The sequence below is a fragment of the Ailuropoda melanoleuca genome, chromosome 11 (genome assembly GCF_002007445.2).
Source record: "Ailuropoda melanoleuca isolate Jingjing chromosome 11, ASM200744v2, whole genome shotgun sequence".
NCBI classification, from domain to species: domain Eukaryota; kingdom Metazoa; phylum Chordata; class Mammalia; order Carnivora; family Ursidae; genus Ailuropoda; species Ailuropoda melanoleuca.
In genome coordinates, this window is record NC_048228.1 from 49365151 (window position 1) to 49391627 (window position 26477).

At 39.5% G+C, this 26477-nt stretch overlaps 1 long non-coding RNA gene across 1 annotated transcript in view; it reads left to right on the top strand.

The window, feature by feature from the left end:
- Positions 1–4033: 4033 nt before the first annotated feature.
- The window catches only part of LOC117804423, a 73955-nt gene continuing 51511 nt past the window's right edge, over positions 4034–26477 (top strand). The window contains exons 1-2 of the long non-coding RNA XR_004628844.1: positions 4034–4518; positions 5595–5684. This is a non-coding gene — a long non-coding RNA (uncharacterized LOC117804423). The remainder of the gene's footprint in view (positions 4519–5594; positions 5685–26477) is intronic.

A 26477-nucleotide genomic window follows, 5' to 3' on the forward strand; every position in this document is an offset into this window, starting at 1 on the left:
AAGTCAGGGTGAGTTTTGTCCATCTCTATTAACACCACTTTGATGTTGACAGGAGATGGGTGGGTGCTCTCTATACGACAGGTGGCACATTTGTCCTGGAAGGGAGAACAGTTCCAAGGAAAAGCAACCACTACGGGGAAACTGATGAATATGCCATTTCAAAAAATCCAACACGTGATCACATCCCATGATCATTAGCCAGCTTCCAATAATTCCATCCTTAGTATGATTGTGAGGAAGCTGAAGGTGGATGAAATGTTGATCATTGAGTCTCGCCAGTTTTGCTTTTCTTAAGAATATGAATCACAAATGGCTTTGTACTAATGGTACTTTTAGAGTGTCTTTATATAATTTTCATTGAACATTTTGACACTTCATCCTGTTAACAGCTTGGTTTGATTTAAGAAAACTGTGAAACTGTGATGAACACACTGGGTTTTGTTTGTTTGTTCATTTGTTTTCGTGTGTTGCTTGGGAGTAAAGGAAAATGGGTAATTTCATTAAACAAACAAACAAAAAGCAAACTGGGATCGGTTTTTGCTCCTTCTTGCAGGGAGCAAGAGGACATATATACAACAAAAGAAGCCATTATAACTAAAAGGTTTGGAACCACTGACCATGGGGAAGAAAAACTGTAACTACCTTGGTTCTTTGGAGAGGAGGGATTCTCAGTGCCCTGGGGGATGAACTTATTATAGGTTTCAAGGCTGAAGAGGTCCCCCTTTTTCTCATATTTTTTAAAAATCTCAACTTTATTTGCCTAGTGTTTTCAATTCCAATATTGTGGTAGAAATGCCTGAAGAACTGTCAATACTTGATTTAGATCAAGCATCCTGGCTGGTTCCCAGCCTGAACATGGAGGGTCCTGTGTGGCAGAGGCCTCAGGTCACATGGGAAATCACAGGAAAAAAGCAGCCTGGTTGAAGGAGGGGAGGGGAGCTGCCTAGGCCTGTTCTGGGTCCAAACCTGGCCTTATTCTATTGTGGTGGGGCCCACCCTCTAACAGAGACTGGAAGTCTGCAAATCCCACTGAAATGGCATTAAAGAAATTTTTATTTATTTATTTTATTTTTCTGATGTAAAGTTTGATGATTTATTAGTTGCGTATAACACCCAGTGCACCATGCAATACGTGCCCTCCTTACTACCCACCACCTATCGCATTCCCCCACCCCCCTCCCCTCTGAAGCCCTCAGTTTGTTTCTCAGAGCCCATAGTCTCTCATGCTTCATTCCCCTTTCTGATTACCCCCCCTTTCTTTATCCCTTTCTTCCCCTACCGATCTTCCCAGCTCTTATGTTCCATAGATGAGAGAAATCATATGAAAATTGTCTTTCTCTGCTTGACTTATTTCACTTAGTATTATCTCCTCCAGTGCCATCCATGTTGCAGCAAATGTTGAGAATTCGTTCTTTCTGATAACTGAGTAATATTCCATTGTATATATGGACCACAACTTCTTTTTTTAAATTTTTTTATTATATTATATTAGTCACCATACAGTATATCCCTGGTTTCTGATGTAAAGTTCAATGATTCATTAGTTGTGTATAATAAAAGGCAAAAACCCAAGAGCAAAGGTACAGAGAGAAAAAGGAAGCTATATAACAAATGGACAAGTGGTAATTAGTGGACCAGAGTAAGTGGAATCCTCTTTGAAAGTAAAGGAAACTCTGAAGAGGAATAATTCATTCCATAAAACTTGACATAATAAATGTGAAAAAAGACTCACATCAAGGATGATACTTCTGAACCTTGGGCCAAATAGGAGATATTTAAACCTCTCAGAGATTAAAAAGAAAAGGAGCAGAGATTATATACAAGTTATCAGTAGTTGGAATCATATCAAATTTTTTCATACAAATGCTGGAGGCTGGAAGTTGAAAGAGCAATGTCTTTAAACTTCTGAGGAAAATAATTCCAACCTATAATTTGATACACTCAGACACAAAGGTATAATGAAGCCATTTTCAGATATCAATGTCTCAAAAAGTTTCCCTTCCTTTTTAGAAAGTTATTGTAGGATATGTTCCAACAAAAGGAGGAAGTAGCCAGTGGATCCAACATGGGAAGGGGTAAAGGAAGATCTTAGGATGACAACTGCACCAACCAGCCTCGATTGGGACAGGAATGAAAAGATCAGGACAGATGTATCAAAGAAAAAGGTGAAACTGACTTATTATCAGACACGTTTGAAGTTATTGGAGAGCAATCATTTTTTAGGGATTTGGGGGATTAATAAATGATAAGTACAGATAAAACAAAGAAAATAAATTGAAAACAAGACAATTGTTAAATCTGGGGAAAACAAAACAGGACAGTAAGTGTAATCAAAGTATCTACATGGACCTTCTGTGACTAATACTTAGAATAATATTAACACTAAATGTTGAGCTAACCATACATTATAACTAGAAGAATCAAGATACTGGAAATCATGTGTATGTGTTAGATAGCTAAATCCTTAACATATATAGTTGGAAGTCAATAAATAACTAATAATATCAAAACCTGAAAAAATTAAAAATAGTATAAGCATGTTATTTAGAAATATGGAGCCAAATAAGAGATGACATATAAAAAGAGTAAATTGTGGTTGTTTCTGGGTATGAAGAGTCAGGGGTAAGAAACTTACATGTCTTGTAGAACTATTTCACTCTTCTAAACCAAATACATTTTTTAAATTTTGAAAATAAGACAAGGATAATTCTAATGAGAAGGAAAAGGTTTACATAAAATATTCTAACTCCTCCAAGGAGCCGTATCACGGCTGTAATGGAGGTTGGATGAGGAAGAGTTACAGTAGATGACAAAGTCAGGAGACCCAGCTTGTAGGGCCATATGCGGAGCCAAGCACTTTGGCCTTAATCTTGAAAGATACAAAGGAGATACCAAACCATCTTAAACTTGGGAATGGCATGGTCATGGTTATTTTAGAAAGTTCAATCATGAAAGGTCAATGAAAGAAAAGTGGCTCTATTGCCCCCATGCTCCTGATAGACAAGGTACAGCATTTGGGAGAGGTGATTCCTTAGGATGCGGATATCAGTGTCCTCAGAAAGTGATTATTCAGAGGTTGGCTGGTTGGACTAGTGCTATGAAAAGCACCAACACTAAGTTCTCTCCTGTGGAAAGTTTACAAAACTTCTAAAAACTTACAAAATTGTGCGAGGACATTCTGGTCACTGGCTGCAAAGCCCTGAAACAGGTAGGATGTCACAATGGAGCCAGACGGAAGGGATTCATCAGGAACAACAGTACTCTCAAGACAATAGCTCCAAATGTTAAAATGGGAAAATTGGCAAGAGTGAGATGTACAACTGATATTTTCATAATGACAGTTAAAGTATTTGTCTTGTAGTATAATTCTGAACATGTAGAAATGAAAAGCAATGTGAGTGGCGGATGGCTAATATGGGGATAGCACACAGTTTTTCTTTATATATGTAAATATATACACATATATTTCCACAAGAACATGTTTAAATTATGTTAGGAATCCATAAACCTACAAAGAAATTAGAAAATTTAAGCTAATAAACAAATAAATATGTACTTAGTAATTGTTAATAGGTGCCATGAAGGAAATAAACAGGGACAATGCCCATTTTGTGGTTCTGCAATGTACTTTTTAATTTAATTAATTAATTTTTTAAAAGATTTTATTTATTTATTTATTTGACAGAGATAGAGACAGTCAGCGAGAGAGGGAACACAAGCAGGGGCAGTGGGAGAGGAAGAATCAGGCTTCCAACGGAGGAGCCTGATGTGGGGCTGGATCCCACAACGCCGGGATCACGCCCTGAGCCGAAGGCAGATGCTTAACGACTGAGCCACCCAGGCGCCCTACTTTACTTATTTAATTTAATTTAATTTTTTATTTTATTTTATTTTTTTAAAATAATCTCTACACCCAACATAAGGCTTGAACTCATGACCCCAAGATCAAGAGTTGTGTGCTCCAACAACTGAGCCAGCCGCTAGGTACCCCTACAATGTACTTGTTGCCTAGGAGACCTGCCATTCTATTCTCAGTATTTCTACTCTTTGGGCTCCATCTCCACACAACACACTTTCATATGTCCCCATGTCCCCAAAGAGCTTTGTTCAAGCTCTTTCCTCCACCTGAAAAGTCATTTTCCCTTATATGCACAAGTATAAACACTACTTACTCTTCAAAACCCAGCAGATTTTCCCTTGTCCAGCCAATAAAAGTCAAACCCTCCTCGCTCAGTCCTGCTGTCACCGCTCTTGTATTTTGCCGGGCAATATAGTCACTTCCCAGTGAGATGATGAGCAGCTTAAGAGTATGGACTGTGTTTTACTCATTTCTGTTTCCCCGTACAGTTCAGGAAGTAGAAGCTCAGTAATGCTTGGCTGAGATCTCCAAGGGCACATGAACTTCATTTATATGATCAGCTCTATTTCTCAATTCCCTATGGAAGCTGCCCTTGGCTGCCTCAAATGGGAGAGTCAGATTTGCTGCTGCTGCTTCAATGGGGAAAGATGGCGGAAAAGGTGGGCAGGTGCCTTCAAACTCTTGAGCATAATGCCTTCAGAACCTTCAGAAGAAACAGAGGTGCTGAAGTGTGGACGAAGAAGTAGGGAAGGAGTAGCTAAGGCTGCCTAGGCTGGCCTTTGCAAAACCAGTCATTTTACTGTTTTTTAAACCCACACATTCCCATTATGTCAAATTGACTGATTTTCAGTCCTGGCCCCTGTGGTTCCAGGAAACACCTAGGAAAGCCATGAATCATCATTGTTCCCCAGCAGTATTAGAAATACTCTATTTCCCAATAATATCATCATCTGAAATTCAGGAAAAGATTCTGAAGCTAAGTCATTGTACTAAGGAAAGTAGGAATGAAGGAGAAATTCTGGACCAGTCTTAATTACATTAAAGTAGAATTCACTTACTTGGTGTGATTTTTAGAGGCCCCTGCCCAAAGTCTCTCTTTCTCCTTGATCCACACGTAAAATTTTATATTTTTATGTGATGATAATAAAATGTTAATAATAATATTCCATATCTGGAAGATACAGCTTTATACTTTATATTGTTCTGTTAATTTGAACATGCTTTGAAGTGAAGTGGACATACTTCATAGACTCTTTCATTGAGAGTACTTTATTTGGTTCAGAAGACGTTTCTTGATAAGCCACTTGGGTTAGAAACAAAGATTTCGAAAAGTCTCAAGTGAAGACGGAGCTTCCCAGTGCAGAGCAAGGGGGGATTTTTTTCTAATCGTACTAAGACTTAAAGGTAACAGTAAGGTGAGTCAGAAGCAGAGACAACATGGAGCCAGGATCAGATACATTGCCTGAGGTTTGGCTTCTATGCAATTGTACTTGTTTATTGAATCTTTAGATATTTACACTTAGAATTTTCGGCACAGTCAAAATTAAACATGTGTCTCCTGCTTTGAAGTTTAAGTGAATCAAGGCTCAGAAACAATGCAATTTTTATAACTAATTTCATGTGCTATGATCAAGTGATTAGATGTGTTTTGGGGATTTATCTATTTACTGAAAGGTTTATGTGTATAAAGGTAGCTGAACCAGGTGTGAAAATGATAAGACTATTTTTTTTCTAGGTCAATGAAACCTTAAAGGCAACATTAATAGATTTTATCACCAAAATGGACCTCCATATCAATGAGGACACAGAGAAAATACTGAAAAAGGTAAAACAGTTGGAAATGAGAATTGTGAAACAGCCTGTGCAGCTCATCAAGTTGAAGTCTAGGATGATAATGTCAATGTGGTGTAGCAGAATATTGGGAATATATATTACCTTAGTGAGCTAGGATTAATTTTGATCCTGCACATCTGGCCTATGACATAGATTAACATCAAGCTGCCTGTGATGTAAATCAATCCCAATCCACAGTGGGGGAATAGCAGACACTTGTTGTATGCACAGCACCTTTCTTTCTGGGGAGCCACCGTGATCACACATCTTTATCGCCTCTTCGGTCCTCTTGACCTCAGCTGTCTCTGGTTCTGTGTGGGCTCCAACTGACTTCACGTGGGAGAAATTTGACAGGGCCTCACTTTTCTGCTTACGCCATGCACTCCTTGCCTTCTATCCTTGAGTTCCATGGCACAAATAAAATTCCGTTTCACAAGTAAGCTAAAAAAGTTTTATCACTTATAACTGAGAGTACTGGCTAACACAAAGGAGAAGACGTAGAGTGTCAGCTCCATTAAAAATGTTATCTTAATCCTCATCCAAATCTTAGAATTGATATTATTCATTCCATTTTCTAGATGGAGAAACTAAGAATCAGTAAAGGTAAGTAGGTGGGCCAAGGTCAACTGGATCTTAAATAATAGAACTAGAATTTGAACTGGGTCCGTCTAACTCTTATTATTATTTCCACATGGCTTGTTGCCTCTCAAATATTGCTAAGATAAATGACTGAAATTGAATGCATTGGGTTTTCAAAAAATTAGGATAAACCATATCTGACAATAAAATTCAACTTTAAAAAGAGCAAAGAGCAGAGCTATAGAAACACAAAAGGCACAAAAAATAATTGTGTAATGGGAGCAAGAATGGAGAACTGCAAGTGTAGTGAGAGTCAGGAAGTGTGAATTTTAACTCTGGTCCTGCCACTGATTGGCTGTGTAGTCCTGATCTGTCCCTTCAAGTCACAGAATTCGGGATGGATGTTACATCAGGACTGATGATACATTAACAAGAAGTAGAATAGCAAACACCTATACAGTTTCATTGTGTGCTACACACTGTTTGTGATTACATATAGTATAACATATAATAATAATAATATATTAATTATTATAATAATTATTATAATATATATTCATGCTTTTGGTTCTGACAACCTTATGAGGATAGTGCTATTATTGCACCCATTTTATGGGTTAGGAAACTGTGATATGGAGAGGTTCCTGGCTTAAGAATGTAAGCTGGCAGGTAGTCAGAGGGCTGGAGTCTTCCTTTTGGCTGTGCCAAGGATATTCTGTGGGGCTTAATTTCATAGGCCTTAGTTCTAATCCGTGAAATGGGATGCAAACAAAATTTTGTGATTTCTCTGCCTTGAAATGATGGTGCATTCACTGTGGTGCCTGAAATATGTAATTCATTCTGTATTGTCTCCGATATTTATTTTTTGAATTAAGCTTTCTTGGAACTTCTCTCTCACTATTTTGTAATCTGTAGGCAACCAGTGGGCAAAGTGGGAATGATGGAGACACTTCGAGGACTAGATCCTCAAACTTAATTAATTAATTAATTAGAGTTGTGTGTTCTTCCTCTTTGTTTTCTATTCCAACACTAGGCTCAGATGACAGGAAGAACATTGAATGAGGAAGACACCATAAACCATTTTTGGCCCTGTCTTTACTTTTAACATCTATTAGGATATGACCTTGGTAAAGCTATTACCCAGCTTGGATTTTGCTCTTTCTCCATCTGGAAAGTGGGATAATTTCATTAGATGACTTCTGCTATTTGTTATAACTCTAAGAGTCTGTGATTCCATCATCTTTTCTTTACCACATTTAAGATTAGATATACTTCGGTTTCTAAAGAGAAAGGTTAATAAGGGGAAGAAAACATTTCTCAGGATAGGGTGAGCACAAGACAAAAAAGTAATAGCTTGTTTGAAGTCACACATCCCCGAGTACACTGTGGTATGTTGACTTTCATTTTTCTCCCCCATACAAGGAAGGGCTCCAATGAAAAAAATCCTTATCTTGAACAAACAATGCTAGCTGCTCATACAGCTCATGTTGAAACTTAAAGAAGAAAGTTCTGATTAGAGAGCTATTTTGCCATTGTCTGAATAATCCAGAACAATAGTATATTGTCATGCAAGTTCCTTCATGGCAAAGAGAGGACCTCGGGGTTTCTTTTGTTCTTCATAGGGAAACTGGAATCAATACTTACTGGCAAACAGGAGTGAAATGTTAATAATTACTGCTGAACATGGACCAAATATGTGGTGGTCAAATCTTAAATTTCACAGAATAGCTTATTTTGTTTTGTTTGTCAAACAAAAAGCTTACAAATTAGAAATATGTTTTTCCAGACAAATCTCATCTAAGACCATCTTGTTCTTGTTCTTAATAATCAGTTCTCAGGGAAGAGACACCACTTTTCACCAACAGCATAAACACAAAATCTTTAGAGTATAATTGCACTGAATGTTAATTTAAAAATCTCTTAGTCCTTCAAGTAATAATGTTAACTACCCACATGAAAAATTGGTTATGCCACCTTCAGAGTGAGAAAGGATGCAATGAGCAGGGGATAGGGAACTTATGACTGGGTCATTTGAGGTGGGGATGATGCCAGTCAAACTGCCATCTGAGGATAAAGGCAAATGAAGCCTTGGGGCACTCCTAATCTGAGAATTCTATTAAAAGTCTTTGGAAGCCTTTCCAATGGTTTGGGGAAACTTGAGTGTAGGCCTTATGATTCACAACCTGAAAAAACCTTATAAACCATTTATTTGAATTCTATCATTTACAGAAGAAATTGAGGCAGAAGAGACTCAGGAGACTTGACTATAAAGCCCTATAGGAAGCAACCTGCTGAGCTACAGCCCTATCATGTCTCTCTTTGCTTCCTGCACCAAGGGTTGTTTCAAATCTCTATTTTCCCCAAGCTCCTGAGCATAACAACATCCCCTTCACTCTCAACAAAAGAATGGGGCTCCATCTCACACAAAAATTAGAAACTGTAAGACAAAAACTTTCTCAACGTCTTGCTACCAGTTCTGAATTGATTGTCACTTTTTGCTCCTTTCCTCCTGAAAGAGACAAGAGGAGTTCCCCTACTGTTGGAAGCTAGTATCTTTGCCTGTGCTATGTTACCATGTTCTCCTCAGAATTGCCATGAGCTGTCAATTACCATCTAGGGATCTTGATCAATTGATTGTACCCTCACTCTGCTGTATCTTCAATCTCTCTCTCATTCTCTCTCTCTGTTGGCTTTTCCACATTCAAGGAGACATCAATTTTATCAGTTATGTTTTATTCCTTTTAGTAAAAAGAAAAAAAAAGATTTGAAGTAAATACATTCAGATTTGTTGATTCTTGCGGGGGGTACATGGGAATTTATTATTTTAATCTTTACCCTTTACATCAACATTGTTTTTCTTCAAAAAAGCAAAAAGACTGTGATCAATAGGGGTTCAGCAAAGATCAGAGACTATAAACGCAAAATAATATCTGTCCACAGGGATTATACACAGCTACTGCTTCCTCTAATTTTCATACTGAAGGAAGTTTTGGGTCCTGCTGACTGAAGTTAAAAAAAAAAAGGAAAAAGAAAGAGAAAAGTGGATTGAAGGAAGTGTTCTGTTTACATTTGAGTAGGGGACTTCCAAAACTCCACTTTGGCAGCTGTGGGATGATTTAATTATAGGTGGTCCAAAAAACTAGCTGGAAGTGATCATTTGGAATTTTAAAAACCTTTTCAGCAATGTTAATAAAAACATTCTCAACCACTATGAAAACATAAAGAATGTCGAAGTTTATTGATTTATTGGATTCTCAAACACCAATTGGCAACTAGTATGCAAGACAGAATCAATGAGAAGATGGATCAATTTTTTTTTATTTTCTGCTTTTATATTATTTCTAATTCCATAAGGAAAATTGCAACTATTCTAGAAAAAAATATCTTACTTTCCTATTCCCAGATCCACAAAACCAGATCCTGTTTTTACCCATTCTTTCCTCCTTTCTTTCTGTTGAATGGAGTAACTGCCCTCCATCCCCATTCAAGTCCTATACCTCCACGTGTGCCTAGGTCCTCCCCTCCCCACTTCTTTCTAGACCCGTATTCCATGTGTTGTCTCTTTTCTCTGTCTTCAACCTTTGCTTCACCATTAGGTCATCCCCATTTAAACATATTTCCATTTTTCTCTCTTTAAAAAAAGAAACTTCTCCATTGATCTCACATTCATTTCTAGCATACCTCCAATCTCTTCTCTTACCTTCACAACCAAAGTTCTTGAAAGGGAATTTCTTTCTTTCTTTTAAATATTTTATTTATTTATTTGACAGAGAGATAGAAAGAGAACACATGCAGGCAGAGTGGCAGGCCGAAGCAGAGGGAGAAGCAGGCTCCCCACTGAGCAGGGAGCCCAATGTGGGGCTCGATACCAGGACCCTGGGATCATGATCTAGCTGAAGGCAGACGCTTAACCGACTGAGCCACCAAAGCACCCCTGAAAGGGAATTTCTTAAGAGAAAAACCCCAGTGAGTGTCTACTCTTGCTGTCCACATTTCTTCAATCCCTCTAATTCCTCAACCCAGTCCATCCAGCCCTGACACCAGACCATGCCCCTGTCATGTTACCATTGACCTCAGTGTCAGGACATTTAGAGGTGAGAAGAGAGCACCTTTCTTCTTTGTTATCATTTGTCTCTAAGGAATTGGACAAAATATTGGGCAAGTACCATAGTTTTTCTGGTTATTCTCTGGGATTAATAAAGAATTTAATTTTTAGGAGATTAAAATGTTTATATTAGATGGGACTGGAATTTCTTTTTCCCTAATCCAAATTAAAGCTTCTCCCTAGCTCAGGCCTATTTTAAGTAGAAAATCTGCAGTGAGGAAGGGGCATGGGCAGCTTTTGTAGTGTCAATCTTCTAAAACCTGGCCTCTACTTACAGTGCCTTCTCTTCCTCCTCCAGGGTTGGTACACAAAAAATTTTTCCTGACTTGTATAACCATCAGTTCAGCATTAATGGTTATAGAAGGTACTGCATCTTATGCATTTGAGAGGACAAAGTCTAATCCTCAGGTTTTGTGAATGTTGAACCACCCTTCCATCCTAGGGATGAATCCCCCTTGGTCATGATGGATAATTCTTTTAATGTACTGTTGGATCCTATTAGCTAGGATCTTGTTGAGAATTTTGGCATCCATATTCCATCAGGGATATCGGTCTGTAATTCTCCTTTTTGATGGGGTCTTTGCCTGGTTTGGGGATCAAGGTAATACTGGCCTCATAGAATGAGTTTGGTAATTTTCCTTCTGTTTCTATTTTTTGAAACAGCTTCAGAAGAGTAGGTATTATTTCTTCTTTGAATGGTTGGTAGAATTCCCTGGGGAATCCGTCAGGCTCTGGAATCTTGTTTTGGGGGAGGTTTTTGATCACTGCTTCAATCTCTTCATAATTAATCAGTCTGTTTAAATAATCAATTTCTTCCTGTTTCAGTCTTCGTAGCTTATAGGCTTCCAGGAAGGCATCCATTTCTTCCAGGTTGTTTAATTTATTGTCATAAAGCTGTTGATAAAAGTTTCTAATGATCCTTCCTATTTCATTGGTGTTGGTCATGACCTCTCCCCTCCCATTCATAATTTTATTAATTTGGGTCCTTTCTCTATTCTTTTGAATAAGTCTGGCCAATGGCTTATCTATCTTATTTATTCTTTCAAAGAACCAGCTTCTAGTTTTGTTGATCTGCTCTACTGTGCTCCTAGTTTCTAATTCATTGATCTCTGCTCTAATCTTGATCAACTGCTTTCTTTTGCGTGGGTTAGGCCTGTTCTTCTGTTCCAGATCCAGCTTCTTTTTTTTTTTTTAAGATTTTATTTATTTATTTGACAGAGATAGAGACAGCCAGCGAGAGAGGGAACACAAGCAGTGGGAGTGGGGGAGGAAGAAGCAGACTCATAGTGGAGGAGCCTGATGTGGGGCTTGATCCCATAACGCCAGGACCATGCCCTGAGCCGAAGGCAGACGCTTAACCAAGTCGCCCCACCAGATCCAGCTTCTTGAGGTGAGAATATAAAAACTGCATTTTAGATTTTTCTATTCTTTTGAGTGAAGCTTGGATGGCTATGTATTTTCCCCTTAGGACTGCCTTTGCAGTGTCCCATAGGTTTTGGACCATTGTGTTTTCATTTTTGTTGGTTTCCATAAATTGTTTAAATTGATTTTTAATTTCCTGGTTTACCCAATCATTCTTGAGCAGGATGGTTCTTAGTTTCAATCAGTGTGAAAGATCATATCAACAAGAAAAGAGTCAAGGACCATATGATCCTCTCAATTGATGCAGAAAAAACTTTTGACAAAATACAGCATGCTTTCCTGATTAAAACACTTCAGAGTTTAGGGATAGAGGGTACATTCCTCAATTTCATAAAAACTGTCTATGAAAAGCCTATAGCGAATATCATTCTCAGTGGGGAAAAGCTGGAAGCCTTTCCCTTAAGATCAGGAACACGACAAGGATGCCCACTCTTGCCATTATTATTCAACATAGTACTAGAAGTCCTTGCAACAGCAATCAGACAACAAAAAGGGATAAAAGGTATCCAAATCAGCAAAGAAGAAGTTAAACTGTCTCTCTTCACAGATGACATGATACTCTATAAGGAAAACCCCAAAGAATCCACCCCCAAACTACTAGAAGTTATAGAGCAATTCAGTAATGTGGCGGGATACAAAATCAATGCCCAGAAATCAGTTGCATTTCTATACATGAACAATGGGACTGAAGAAAGAGAAATTAGGGAATCCATTCCATTTACAATAGCACCAAAAATCATATGTTATCTCGGGATTAACTTAACCAGAGACGTAAAGGATCTATATTCTAGAAACTACAAATCACTCTTGAAAGACATTGAAGAAGACACAAAAAGATGGAAAAATATTCCATGTTCATGGATCAGAAGAATAAACATAGTGAAAATGTCTATGCTACCCAGAGCAATCTACGCTTTCAGTGCCATCCCGATCAAAATACCAATGACATTTTTGAAAGAACTGGAACAAACAGCCCTTAAATTTGTGTGGAACCAGAAAAGGCCCTGAATTGCTGAGGAATTGTTGAAAAGGAAAAACAAAGCTGGGGGCATCACATTGCCAGATTTCAAGCTATACTACAAAGCTGTGTTCACAAAGACAGCATGGTACTGGCACAAAATGTTCAAAATCATTAGCCATCAGGGAAATTCAAATCAAAACCACACTGAGATACCACTTTACGCCAGTTAGAATGGCAAAAATTGACAAGGCAAGAAACAACAAATGTTGGAGAGGATGTGGAGAAAGGGGATCCCTCCTATATTGCTGGTGGTAATGCAAGTTGGTACAGTCACTTTGGAAAACAGTGTGGAGGTCCCTTAAAAAGTTAAAAATTGAGCTACCCTATGATCCAGCAATTGCACTACTGGGTATTTACCCCAAAGATACAGACATAGTGAAGAGAAGGACCATATGCACCCCAATGTTCATAGCAGCATTGTCCACAATATCTAAATCATGGAAGGAGCCGAGATGCCCTTCAACAGATGACTGGATTAAGAAGATGTGGTCCATATATACAATGGAATATTACTCAGCCATCAAAACAAACGATTTTGCAGCATTTGCAGCAACATGGATGGGCCTGAAGGAGATTATGCTAAGTGAAATAAATCAAGCAGAGAAAGAAAATTATCATATGGTTTCCCTCATTTATGGAACATAAGAAGTAGGAAGATCGGTAGGAGAAGAAAGGGAAGAATGAAGGGGGGGTAAACAGAAGGGGAATGAGCCATGAGAGACTATGGACTCTGGGAAACAAACTTCGGGCTTCAGAGGGAAGGGGCGTGGGGGAATGGGATAGGCCGGTGGTGGGTATTAAGGAGGGCACGTATTGCATGGTGCACTGGGTGTTACACGCAAGTAATGAATCATGGAACTTTACATAAAAAACTTGGGATGTACTGTATGGTGACTAACATAACATAATAAAAATTATTATTAAAAAAATAATCCTTAGGTTTTATACACATACACACATATATACAACATACATACATACGATGTACACAACATATATACATACACACACAACATACATACAAACAACACACACATATACACCTATGTGAGTCCCTAAAGATTACATGCATAAAGAGGTTATATGTATAAAGATATATATATATATATATATATATATATATGAAAGAGGGAGAGAGAGAGAGCTTTATTTCGACAAAAGTAACTTTAAAAACAATGTGATTAAAACATGGGCAGAGAACCTGAGTAGGTATTTTTCCAAAGACGACATACAAGTGGCCAACAGACACATGAAAAGATGCTCAACATCACTCATCATCTGGGGAATGGAATCAAAACCACAATGAGATATCACCTCACCCCTGTCAGAATGTTTAAAATAAACACACACACACACACACACACACACACACACACAAGTAACAAGTGCTGGTGATGATGTGGAGAAAAAGGAACTTTCTTTCACTATTGCACATTGGTGCAACCACTGTGGAAAACAGTATGGAGGTACTACAAAAAATTAAAAATAGAAATACCATATGATCCAATAATTTCACTATTGGGTATTTACCCAGGGAAAACAAAATCATTAACTAAAAAGATATATGCACTGCTATGTTTACTGAAGCATTGTTTACAGTAGCCAAGGCATGGAAGCAACCTAGGTGCCCATCAATAGACGAATGAATAAGGAAAATGCATACACACACACACACACACACACACACACACACACTGAAAATATTACACTGCCATGAAAAAGGATGACATCATGCCATTTGAGACAACATGGATGGACCTAGAAGGTATTATGCTAAGTGAAATAATTCAGACTGAGAAAGACAAATACCATAGGATTCCACTCATAAATGGAATGTAAAAAATGAATAAACAAAAAGCAGAATCAGAAATATAAATACAGAGAACAAACTGATGGTTGCCAGAGGAGAGGGTGGTAGGAGGTTGGGCAAAATAGGTAAAGGAGATAGGGAGATAGAGGCTTCCACTTATGGAATGAATAAGTCATGGAAATAAAAAGCAGAGCATAAGGAACACAGTCAATGATATTGTAATAGCAATGTAATGGGACAGATGGTAGCTATACTTGTGGTGAACATAGCATAATGTATGAACTTGTCAAATCACTAAGTTGTACAAATAAAAACTAATGTAACATTGTGTATTAACTACACTCAAATTTTTTTAAAAACGGGATTTTATAGGTCTTATCCCATCTCTGTCACTTGAAGGCCATCTATATTTGGGGCTTATGATATCTGTCTTGCCTACTTCACAGGACTGCTTTAACAGTTCCTTGAGTTAATTCATTTAAACATAAATTGATAAGCTAAAAAGGCTATATACAGTTGAACTGCATTATTATTATTATTATTATCATCATCATCATCATTAAAATATCTTTCCAAATATAGAGGATCTGCTACCATATTATCTTGGATCTCTGGGTATAAGGAGGGATCAAAGTTTAAATGAGGATAGTGGTGAAAGTAATATAATGACTTTGTCTTCTCTATTGAAACTGAGGTATATCACTGCCTTGGGAGAAAGCAGGGAGGTAGTCACTTTTGCTTTGTGTAATTTTCTTGAGCCCCTATGATCATAATCCCTGAATAAGGCCAGCCCTGTCCACTTAACCACCATTATTCTAAGAGAGCTCTGGGAGTCAGCTAGCTCTACCCATCTCTGGTCTCCATTTTCTCTTTAGGCTCAGCAGGTTGAAGATTGAACTTGCCACAGGTAGGCTATGGATAGGTAAGATATTTTATTTCATTTCTAGGACCTGTCTTGGGAACAATAATGAAGCAGGTCCCTTGTGCCTATCATATGTCACATGGTATGAGCTTTCAAGTCATCCTTACTGGGTAACCATGAGCAAGGAATATAGCCATGTAACAGAGATCATTCACTTTTTTCCATTCTAGATCCATTCTCCATCTTTCTCTGCCCTGCTTACCTCCACCAAATACAGCAACTGGGTTATCTTAACCTCTGATATCTGAATGGTTTAGCCAATGGGAGAGACTGGCAGGAGATCTAAGGGCAGGGAGTTGATCCCCACTCCTTTGCTGCAGGGCCATGATTTTGGCAGTGGACCTCTTCCACAACTCCAGCTTTTGCTGGTTCCCTGTTGTTTCTTTTAGCTTTACTCACAATTATATAAAGGAGGCCAAAGGATTTTTCATTACACACTTTATTTAAATGCTTGAAGGAAATCATTTTCTTTTTCCTGCCAGAACTTTGATTGATATAAACTCTTATAAGCCTCACTTTTCTCATCTGTTGTAATATGGGTATAATAAAAGGACCCATTTCACTGGGCAGGAGTGAGGGTTAGTTGAAATAATACTTATAAAGTACTTAATACATGGTAGGCACTTAACACTGTACTTAATATTCAGTAAGTATACACTTAATACAAAGTACTTTACTGAGTACTAATACAAATGTATTAATATTACAAAGTATAATACTGAGTGTTAATGCAAACCGCTTTACTAGATATTAACTCAGTAAGTACTTGCTACTGTTATTATCACTATTACTCATCGCCAACTACAAATAAATGGAGATGGCTTTGGGCCACTGCTGACTGAGAATTAATTTGAAATAGTGACTAGCAAATTACAAAGCCCAATTCCCAGCCTCTGTATTTCTTGACATAATCTTTACTTGCCTTGTTCTCCTCTGCTTTCGACAGCCTTCCATGAACTGACTCTGTTTCTTTTGTGTGTGTGTTACTTTCTCAAGGTTTCCTTCAGTTGAAACTTTTTTCAATCCATAAAGCGTAAGGCCATTCTACAATTTCTCTAAAAAATCTGATGATAACAGATTCATGGATTTGGGGTATAGTCGACAATTGCAAGGATTTGAAGTTTTGGCAAGATGAATGAAAATCCCCAAAACTGATCCTAAAACGCTCCTCCAGTAGCCTTGAGTAAGTTATTTTATTCTTTCCAACACTGCATTTCAGGGAGTAAAATGAATGGGGAACGATTGGGAAGATGGGTTATACTCAGAAGAGGAAGAATTAGTAGTATTAAGTACTAAGTGTTTTTTCACTCTCCCACTCAGGATATAACGCATTTTTAAAAACTGTTAAAAATGGAAAATGGAGCATGCTCTTAAATACCAAACTGTCATAAAAAGATCAAGTAGAGTGGAGTGGCCTTGGTTCAAAAGGCATTTTTTTTTTAAGATTTTATTTATTTATTCAACAGAGGTAGAGACAGCCAGCGAGAGAGGGAACAGAAGCAGGGGGAGTGGGAGAGGAAGAAGCAGGCTCATAGTGGAGGAGCCTGATGTGGGGCTCGATCCTGCAACGCCGGGATCACGCCCTGAGCTGAAGGCAGACGCTTAACCACTGTGCCACCCAGGCGCCCCTCAAAAGGCATTTTAAAGACACTATTAGTAAGCAGACTCCAAGTGATCCAATTGATTCCAGTCGATCACCACTGTGGCTGTCACTTCTTTCCACTTGGACATATTGTAGTTTGAAACTAAATTTAAATACTATCCATATTGGTGCCTTTTAGAGCCTTTTCTGATGATTTCACTGAAATCGGAACTCATAACCTAATTTGGCTCTTAACAATATAATCCTTCATGACAGCTGAAGATTGGCATGTCCTTCATGACAGCATTCCTTCATGACAATATAATTCTTAATTAATGCCTTCGTGACAACTTTTGGATTCATGTCATGTTACTGGATTTTTCAGGTAAGTTTAGATTCATTCATTTACCCCAAAAATACTTTTTGAGGAAAGGTCAATGGACATTCTTTGGCACCCCTACCAGCTGAGAGTTGTGCCAGGTGTTTCATATTCCTTGATTGCTCTTGACAACCCCATGAAATAGGTACTACTATCTCCATTTTATAATTGATGAAATGATTATGTAGAGCGTTTCAGTAACGTAGCTTAGGTCCTAGAGCTGTTGAGTGACAGACTGATATCTGAGGCCCAGTTTTTCTAACACATCAATCATGGCAACTGGCATGGGGAGGCAAGGTGGCCTCCAAATCTATGACATTCTGCCATATCAAAGATGAGCAAGACAGTTCCTTTCCTCAAGAGCTTTGCCTCCCCTTCACCTCAGGAACCAATGAAATGCTCGTAGGTTTTTAAAGTATGGTCAGGATGGGTCTTTCCCCCACAACAACTCTATCATACCCACCCATACTCTCCCAAAAAATATGTGCTAAAAAAGAATTATTAGATGTTTTCACTCCTCATGGCCTCAAACTATGTTGCTTTATTCCAACAGTATTCTTGGTCCACTTCTATTATTCACAAACATAATTTAGCCTTTCTCCCATCAATAGAAATAACCTATATGACTCCACATGACCTCTGTTGCCAGTGATGCCAATGTTCCTCTTGTAACCTCTCCACTGGTGGCAGTCCCCTTTTAGGCTAATGGCTTCCTGAGTGTGGGTGGGTTTGATAGGGTTGCTGTGGGGGAAAGGCCCATCCCAATGGTGTTCTGTAGCTGTAGGAGCTTCTTCAGCCTATAAACAGAGCAGGAAGAAAGTGCCAAAGTGTTAAAACCACCAGAATGACCCTAATGAAGGGTAGGAATCGGTGGATAAATACTCTGACCCCCTCATTTCTCAATGGAAAAATTCTGAGACATGCTTAACATAGTCTCTGAGATGGACCCTAGGGAGACTGAGTCCTAGTTGTCCATAGTAGTAACATGCTTGTTAATACAACTTCCTTCCCTGTTTGTTGTAGATTGGGATCCCCAGGAAACTGACTCTGAGAAGATTAGTGTCAAGGAGATTTACTAGAAAGTGCTGTCAGGATTAATCAGTTAAAAAGGAAGGAGGTAGGGAAGGTTGGACCAAGGGAGAAGTTGAACAGTAATGTAATTATATAAACAGCATCGACTGACCCCACAGGGAGATCTGAAGCTGGAATGGCTCTTCATAGTTATCTGAATTGGGACAAAAGGGCCAGGCCATAGAATCCCTGAATTGACAAGTTATTATCAAATTCAATCTGTCCCTGGGAAAGGGGAATAATTTTATGAGGTAGATCTTACACTGAAGGCAATATTTGGAGAGAGCTAAGGGCAAGGCCAGTGGGAGTTTGCAGCATTCAGCAGCGCTCCTAGCAGTTCTTTCAGCCATGGAGAGGGATCTGAGCACTGTGCATCACAGCATTCACTACACCAACCCTGGGGACCACAGTCCCCTTAAAGGCTAATGGCTTAGTCCACCCCTTGTTCCACTCAGATTCACTTCATCTAAGTTGTAGAGCAGCTCTTCTAGGATTCTGATGGGCCTCTTTTCCTGGGGTAAACTTATAAGAAGAAAGTTGGAGGGATGAGCTACAGCCTCTATCGTGCTGACATCAAGGCTATGAATGATGCCCATTATCTCCCTCCTCTACTCTCAATTGTGGTTATCTTATTCTTGAGGGCTCTTAACCTCACCCCCACCTCCCTAAGAGAGTGACTCTTCTTGATTTTTTATCCTTTGAAATGAGTAGTCCAAAGTTTCCAGAGGTTGCTATAGCTTAAATCTAATACCATTCCTGCTTTATCCACAAACAGAAACATTTTTCTTTTGGGGGAACCTGTATACCTAAACACATAAGGCATAGAGATGCAAGGACTAGAAACAGAAAATTCCAAAGAGGGTCACTGGGAATAATGATAAGTAGCATCCCACCTATTCCTACCCTTTGGTTTCTAGAACTGTATATTCTTCATGTTGTAGACACAGTACCGTGTAGTGATCATTAATTTAGACTGTGTACTGAATCCTTGAGTGTGCCTCATTCTCAATCTGTTGTCTCTGCGCGGCACCTCAGTTGTGACCCCAAAGGCCTTCTATCACTGTATTAAACTAGCAGCATCTAGGTGGCATGGTATAGGATGGTACCAGTAGATCCAGAGGTCATGCATTAGATGCCACATCTTCTTTTCTGTAAAGGGGGTTCTTTGTTCTGATGTAGTGTAATGTGGATCAAACATTCTGTAATTCCTTTTTTTTTAGAAGATTTTATTTATTTATTTGACAGATAGAAAGAGAGCACATGCAGGCAGAGTGGCAGGCAGAGGCAGAGGGAGAAGCAGGCTCCCCACTGAGCAGGGAGCCCAATACAGGGCTTGATCCCAGGACCCTAGGATCATGACCTGAGGTGAAGGTGGTTGCTTAACCAACTGAGCCACCCAGGGGCCCCAACACTCTGTAATTTCTTGTTAGTGGTGCTAGCTAAGGCACCATGGGCAGGAAAGGAAAAGTCTTACCAAAAATATGTGTTGATTCCAGTCAAAATGAATTTCTGGCCCTTCTTGAATAGAAAGGGTCAAATGTAGTTACTTTGGCACCATGTGGCTTCTCAAGGGATGGTGTTGAATCAGGAGTTCAGGATTGGTTTTTGATGCTGTTGGGATGGTCATTTGGTAGCAGCAATATCTAGAACAGCATTGTTGAATGGGAGGCCATGCCATTGATTCCATGGAGATTATGCCAGTTTCCTCATGTACTCACTGTGCCAGCACTCAGGTGGCCAGTGACAGAAGATGGATGATGTCATCTGACTTAATCATTCTATGTACTTGCTTGTTTCGTGGATATGCTTTGATGGATGTTAACATGCAGTGCAGAGGTCTTCACTCTGTGCACAGTCCCACAGATCCACATGCTCTGAAACCAAACCTTCATGTTTCCCTTTTTCTACTTTTCTCCTTCCAGGCCTCTGACCAGCTGTTAAACCTGTCCACATGAATCTATATCATAGTTCAGGATGGTATAGCAAAATACCTTAGATTGGGTGGCTTAAATAACAAACATTTATTTCTCAGTTATGGAGCTTGGGAAGTTCAAGATTAAGGTGACAGCAGATTTGGTGTATGTTGAAGTCCCTCTGCCTGGTTTGCAGATGTCTGTCTTCTTGTAACATGGTCTTCCTTGATGTATGCATGTGGAGAGAAAGATCTTGTGTCTCTTCCTCTTTTTATAAGGGCATTCATCCCATCAAAAGGGCCCCATCCTCATGATACTGTGTGCCAGTCTCAGCCTATTGATAACCAGTATTGCTGTTGTTCCAGCCCTTGTAGTTCTTAATATGATTGCAAGACACCCTTTAGCAATAACCTTTAGGAAATTGAAAAAATAAAGGCTTATTAAAACAGGACCTGGAAACTACACAGCACACCTGGGGCTACACCATGAGCTTGCAGGTAGAGAGAAGACAGAGTGAGCATGCGTGAGTGAGTGCTGCAGGGGCCTGGGGTCCTGCTTTTATTGGAGTTGAAGGTGGGGGACGTAGGGTTTCTTGGGCTCACTCCTTATTGGTGAATTTTAAACATAAGAGTAGGAATTTCAAGCCTGGGAAGAGAAAAAACAAGTCCCTCAAATAGTCAGTTATTGGAATCAACTAGGATTTCTAGAACAAAGGAGGCTCAGTTGGGGGAGGCAGCCTGTCTTTTTCTAGTCATGTGGTAGTGTGTTTATTGGAGATAACCATGCTTATAGAGGATGCCTCTTTGAAGTGGTGCCTGGCAATCAAAACTTAAATCATGCACTTGGATTACAAACTACTGGATCCCTAAACATTTCATTGGTAAGGCTGACTCCTAAACCTCCATGTTTTGTCTTACCCTCTCTGGAGCACATGTGTCTTAGTAAGGTTTTAACATACTTGCCTCTTGTTGCTCAACTAGTCAGATCAGCATGATGTCGTTAATATAGTGGGCCAGGGTGAAATTCTAGGGGAATATTAGATTATGTTATGAAAGAGGATGGGAAAGTAAACCTAGTCCTGAGGCTAAACTATAAATATAGTATTTATAGTATATTTTAGTTTGTTCCAAGTGAATGAAAACTGTTTCTGAATTTCCTTTCTGATGGAAATGGAAAAGAAACTATTCACCAGATTAATGACTGTATACCATGTGGTTGAGGACTTGTTAATCTTGCTCTCAGAGATACCACACCTGGCCCAGTGTACTATTAGTGTAAATATTTGAATAAGTTTGGAGGCAGCTATTTTCAGGATCCAACTGGCTTTTGTATAGGCCAGACTGGTGAATGAAATGGAGATGTGGTAGAGACTATCACTCCTGCATCCTTTAGGTCTTTAAGAGTGGTACTCATCTTTGCCATTTTCCCCATGATGCTGTACTTTTTGATTTACTATATTGCTGGATCATATCGGGTGAGGGTGGTGGTGGGGAGTTTCCACTTGATCTTTCATGCTGTAACAGCTCCTCTACCACAGGCCAAGGAACCAGTGTGGGGATTTTGCCAACTTCCAAGTATGATAATTTCAATTATACATTTAGTGATTGGGAAAATAACTACTGGGTGGGTCTGTAAACTCAGTGAACTCACTGTGAACTGGCTCTGGGCCGTGATGGTGTTTCATATGCTTGGATATCAGTGCCGGCTTACTCCTGGTGTCCAAGAGTTCTCCAAATATGTTGGTATTGTTCTTCCTCCTATATACAGTTTTCTTAGCAAATGGTCTGTTTGGAGTCATCTTGGGAGAATCATTTCCATATGCATATCTTATGATATTGCCGAGTCTTTTCTCCTGGGAACTTCCATCAACAATTTATGGGACCAAAAAATGGGCTCAGATCTAAAAACTGGGCAAGAGATCATAACTTTACTGTGACATCTGACCTTAGCCACCTGTCTGCCTGTATTGATTTTTGTTTTTTGTAATATAGATTGCACAATACCTTTGTTGGCAGTCCATCTATCTTACCCATATGAATGACATGTTCTATTAACCATCTTAGCTTCTATAATTTAGTCCTGAGGGTACAATACTGTCCTTGCTGCACATTATAACTGTGTCCTCTTTGTCTCTGGTGATTAAGTTCTACCACTTTACTTCTATTATTTCCAGAAGCTGTCATCCCTCTTTTTATCAGGGAGCCCAGTTCTGTCCTGGCTTCGGCTATAAGTGCCCTGCCCTACAGAGCAGAGCATCTCAGGGATGCTAGAGGCCTTCTCAGCTTCATTCCTTACTGTTTTAGTAAACTTAGTATCTTCCAGCCCTCCCACCAGACATAACTGTGTGATGGGGTTTCCTATATGAATAGTGTTTCCACTCCAGTATGCCCACTTTTCTGAAACATTTAATCTCTTCTGGTGCTGTCTGCCACAACAAAGTTAGCAGTTCTGTTTCATTTAGGAGCTTGAGAAAGTGACAGCCCAGACTAAGAACTATCCAGGAATGTGTCTGCCTTGGGTTTAAATCCTTTACCATATTGGTAAACTCTGCCTTATCCCACTTTATGTCCTATGAGCCCCTTGACTTGGCAGTCTTAGAATTTGGCTCTCGCAAATCTTACTGGCACATATTAACTAGGTCCTTCAGGTCTTCTGGGGTGTAGTCTTTTTTCTCCCTTAGTAGGCCTCACATTTGTGTGTGATCCACTCTACTTACTGATCTGGTGGAAGGAGAAGTGGTGGGGCAGAGACCAAAAGAGTTACCCATTATCTTGCAAGGCCAGGGGGAATGTACTGACTCCAACGGTGCTGTCCCTTTCTGCAGGTTCAAGACCCCAAGTGGATTCTGAGGATTTAATGTTTCAAGTGCATCAACCCCAAAGTTCCCATCTCAATTTTAGGGTCCCATGATTTCAAGTCCTATATTGCTATGTTGAGAGTTCAACTTTCTCTGAGTTCTGCTGTTATGATTAAGTCCTGGATTGGGTCCTTGGATTTCCTAGCTCTTTGCCAGGGGAGGAGAATCTCTGAATGTGCTCTGAAGAGGCCTTCTGGCTTTCTTATCTGTCTTTAATTGCTGGTAATCATTTGGTCCTTCTGTTACCTTTTCCCAAATCATTTAATGCTTTCAGCAATAGCCATCCAATTCCACTTGTCTTATAACTACTAATCCCCCCATAGTTCTTAAACACCTGATATATTATATCTCCTAGTGCATTTGCTTTAACCAGTTTGCCATCTATTCCTGTTCATGACTGGTAAAAGTATTCACAGTTCCACTGCTACCTTGTGCAGGGACTGGTGAACTCCCTGTGTGACCAGTAATGTGGTCCTCATTGCCAGCTGGCTGGCATGTGATTCATCTAGAATCCCCTTTTAACCTTTGCTTCTAACAACTTCTGGTACCTACCTTTGCAGGCCAGGCTCCCTGGTTAAGTATACTGATAAGGAAATTAGCAAGCAGAACATTTATTTGGGAGTATTTGGGGATTAACCCCTGCAGGGGAAGAGAAGGGAGCAGGATGAGCAGAGGGAGAAGTTGAACAGGAGGTAGTTGCAGCAAGGGTGTCAGTGACCCCACAGATAGCTGTGAAGCTGGCATGACCATTCAGATTTTTGGGGAGTTAGGAAGGTGGGGGGTGGCACATAGACTCCCTTACGCCAACCAGTCCCTGGATACAGGCTGCTCCCAGGAAGGGAGCATGACTGCAAATAAAGGCAATCCCCAGAGACTGCCCACTGCATGGGGGAATAAATGCTTCAGTCCTGAGGGTAGATCTGGTGGCCCAGTGCAGCCTCCACACCACATCACTTCCTCAGGGCTCATCACAGTGCCTGGGTCACTGCTAGCATAAAGTACTTTCACCCAAATCTTTGGATCAGGCTCAGTTTCTGGTGAACTCCTGAACTAAAATGGCCTGTCATGAGGCTAAGCAATTTTAGACAGATACAGTAGTAAATATAAAAATTACTAATTATCATAGCAATAACTAATATTTGGAATATATTTTACAGGTAATGATTCACAACCCCACTTCTTTCACCTCTAAAGTGTGGGTGTTTGACTAGATGATTACTAAGATACCTTTCAACTCGAATATTCTACCATCTCCTTTTCTGTTCAAGCTGATATCACAACATAAACTTCTGTTTCTCATTGCTGCTGGGCTCTATGCCAAATGGCAGAAAGATGGGCTAGAAAATGTCTGCAGGGGCACCTGGGTGGCTCAGTCAGTTAAACGTCTGCCTTTGGCTCAGGTCATGATCCCAGGGTCCTGGGATTGAGCCCCACGTTGGGCTCCCTGCTCAGCAAGGGGCCTCTGCCACTCCCCCTGCTTGTGCTCTCTCTCTCTCTCTCTGTCAAATAAATAAATAAAATCTTTAAAAGAATGTCTGTGAAGACTGGCTTTGAGGTTTCATTTGTTTATGAGGCCATTCATTCTGTTAAAGCAGAGATATGGCAAAGAGCTGCCCCCCCCCCCGGCAGAGTTCAAGGGGTTGAAAACAGTAGTAGAAAGTCTTTGTTTTACTGAGGTCTAGTGGTTTTGGGGGGAGCGTGGAGAGGTGCCTTACAGGTGGGATGTTGGTAGCAAATATGCTCCCACAAATTTCCAATGATTAGTGGTATTTTGTGGCTTGGAGCTAGATATGAGAAGCCTCTCCCAGTGTGTAGCCGACACTCAAGCCAGGAATAAAAATGCTAACAGTGCTTCTATTGAGAAACCACGGGAGGATAATCTGTGTGAGTCTTCACTTTCTACCTTCTGTAAAGGAAAAATATTGTAGATACATGTAATCAGCTGTTAGGGAAATTGTGGGGGTGGGGAGAAGGAAGTAGTGATAGTGATGGTCCAGCTTATGAATTTCTATGTATGAAGACTCATGCTTGGTTTATTCACATTCAGTTCAGCATATAGTTAGAGGACACTGTGAAGACTTGGCTCTAGAAATCTCCCCACAAACTTTCCCCACTCCATAAGGTTGTGCACAGCTGTTAGTCAGAATGCAGCAAGTTGGACTTCTTCCAAAATGTCTTCAGGCAAAGGAAGAGATGATCTGGAAATAGAAGAGAGCTTCATTCAGTTCTTACTGCTTATTTGAGTTTAAAATAATAAAGCATATTAATTGGAAGGACAGTAAACATTGATGACATGGATAGGGATATTAGCAAAGTGAATACAGAGAAGTCTCTCTGTTATGCCAGAGACTTGGTGAACTTCCTTCTTCTAGGGTAACTTAGTTTGTATTTACAGATTTAGCAACCCATAACAGCTATGTTTTAAAGAATATTACCCAACTAATAACAAATCTAAGCCAGAGAAAGAAGGGGGGCAAGATGCTCCTTTAGTTATATAGAAAAAAATGACAAATTTCTAGTAAAGACTGGGTCATAGTGTGGAGAAAATCAAGTTGCTAAGACATTTTCTTTGTTTTTGAAATACATTTGGAATGCAGCAGTTCAGTAAGACCTTAAGAGATACTGTGTGGCTTTTCTCTACACTAATCACAAAAAGTTACACCAGGATCAAAGTATTTAAATTGCTGTGTGCTCTAGAACTTGGTTTGACTTTGCACTCAAATATTTAATTAAGAGGTGAGACACAGATTAAGGTATTCCAGATGAAATCCCTATATCATGTTAGCAGTTCCATGATAAAAAGGAACCCTTTTTATCATAGTCAGTAAAGTTAATGTCTGGAAGAGAATTTGAATACAGAAAGGACTATTAGTGGTTGCTTAAGTTTAAAAATAATGTTGTTTTCAAATTTATATTTTTATCAAGTTTGTCTGTAAATTTTATTCTAATATTTATATAAGTACTAATAATCACTATTAATTGATGTTTAATTAATGCTTAACTCCAGTCCAACAAACAAACTTATGTTAAACAGTCAGGCTGGGGCGCCTGGGTGGCTCAGTCGTTAAGCATCTGCCTTCTGCTCAGGGCGTGATTCTGGAGTCCTGGAATCGAGCCCCACATC